At 45.0% G+C, this 1907-nt stretch overlaps 1 non-coding gene across 1 annotated transcript; it reads left to right on the plus strand.

Annotated features, from left to right (window-relative positions):
- Positions 1-1231: 1231 nt before the first annotated feature.
- Positions 1232-1338, plus strand: LOC120271232. Its single transcript, XR_005539852.1, has one exon. It is a non-coding gene; the product is annotated as a small nucleolar RNA R71 (small nucleolar RNA).
- Positions 1339-1907: the final 569 nt, after the last annotated feature.

A 1907-nucleotide genomic window follows, 5' to 3' on the forward strand; every position in this document is an offset into this window, starting at 1 on the left:
GCATGACGTTGATACTTGCCCCTGAATCCGCCAATGCCATTTCCTCACCTAAGTTGCCGATGTTACATGGAATTATGAAGCTTCCCGAGTCTTTCTTCTTGTTCGGCATGTTCTTTTGTAACATAGCTGAGCATGAACATCAAGCACTACTGAAGCACTCTCCTCCAATTTTCTCTTGTTGGTCAATAGGTCTTTCAAGAACTTCGCATACTTATGCATTTGAGCCAAAGCCTCAATAAAAGGAATGTTGATGTGGAGTTGCTTGAACAAACACAGGAACTTCTTATACTGGTCATCCCCTTGGTCTTTCTTCAATCTAGAGTGATAAGGGATTCTTGGCTTGAAAGGTGGGGGTGCCACCTCTTTCTCTTTATTTGCTCCCTTCTCAACCTCGATGACCTCGGGTGCGTGTTCTTTCGGCTTCTCACTTGGAAACTTCCCTTCCACCTCACGACCGCTTCTCAAAGCGATCGCCTTCACATGTTCTCTCGGGTTGGTTTCCGTGTTGCTTGGTAGACTCCCATGTGGCCTTTCGGAAAGAGATTTTGCAATTTGCCCCACTTGATTTTCAAGGTTGTGCAAGGAGGCGGTGTGATTACAAAGTGTAGCCTCGCCTGATTCAAACCTTGTATTTGCCGATTGAATAAATCTAGTCAAGTGCTTCTCTAAATCCGTCATTCGGGTTTCCAAGCCTGAAATTCTGTTTTCCACTTGAGGGGCTTGTTGTTGTTGTTGGAACCCCGATGACCCCATGGTCTTCTGTGGTCCTTGATTACTCCATGAAAAGTTGGGATGATTCTTCCAACCTGAATTGTAGGTGTTGCTGTATGGATTCCCTTGAGGTCTCATTCCATTACCTACAAAGTCGACATTCTCAACTGAAGAAACATCACCAATGACAATTGGGCAATCAAAGGGAGCATATCCTCCACCACAACCGGTGTAATTGGTCACGGCCGCCACTCTATTCGAAGCTATAAGATCTAGCTTCTTACTCAAACTCTCCACTTGGGCCGCCAATGAAGTTACCGCATAAATTTCATGGAGACCAGCCACCTTTTTATTCTCTCTAGCATTCCACTGGTAGCTATTTAACCCCATTTCCTCAATCAATTGACGAGCCTCGTCGGGGGTCTTTCTACCTAAGGTACCTCCTGTCGCCGCATCCAAGAGTTGCCTTGTACTCGGGTTCAAACCATTGTAGAAGGTTTGAACAATCATCCACTCCGGGAATCAGTGTTGCGGACACTTGCGCAGGAGTTCCTTGAACCTTTCCCATGTCTCAAATAGAGACTCCAATTCCAACTGCATAAAGGATGAGATCTCATTCCTAAGCTTTGCTGATTTTCCGCGAGGGAAATAACGGGCTAGAAAAGCTTCTACCATCTCCTCCCATGTAGTGATTGATGCCCTAGGTAATGAGTGTAGCCACTGCTTTGCTTTCCCCTTTAAGGAAAATGGGAAGGCTCTCAATTTGATGGCATCATCTATCACACCATTTATCTTCAGCATGTCACACACCTCGAGGAAGCTCTATATGTGACTATTTGGATCATCATCGGCCAAACCGTTGAATTGTGCAGACTGCTACAGCATATGGATGAATGCCGGCTTTAGCTCGAAATTCTGAGCTATAATTGGAGGACGCACAATACTCGATTGTGTCCCCAACACTGAAGGTCTGGCATAATCGGATAGTGTCCGTTGTTGCTCATTTTGTTCTGCCATGTTGTCAGATCCTTCTACTTCCAAATTAGCTGGATTAGGCTGTTCTTGTACAGGTTCTTTCCCTTTCCTTCGAAGTGTACGTTCAAGCTCAAGGTCTCCTTCAATCAATATTGATGGATTCCCTCGGCTCATAACCTAGAGCTGCACCAAAAGTAAAGAAAAAGAAAATCATAATGATG

Source organism: Dioscorea cayenensis, chromosome 10 (assembly GCF_009730915.1).
Source record: "Dioscorea cayenensis subsp. rotundata cultivar TDr96_F1 chromosome 10, TDr96_F1_v2_PseudoChromosome.rev07_lg8_w22 25.fasta, whole genome shotgun sequence".
Classification (NCBI taxonomy): Eukaryota; Viridiplantae; Streptophyta; class Magnoliopsida; order Dioscoreales; family Dioscoreaceae; genus Dioscorea; species Dioscorea cayenensis.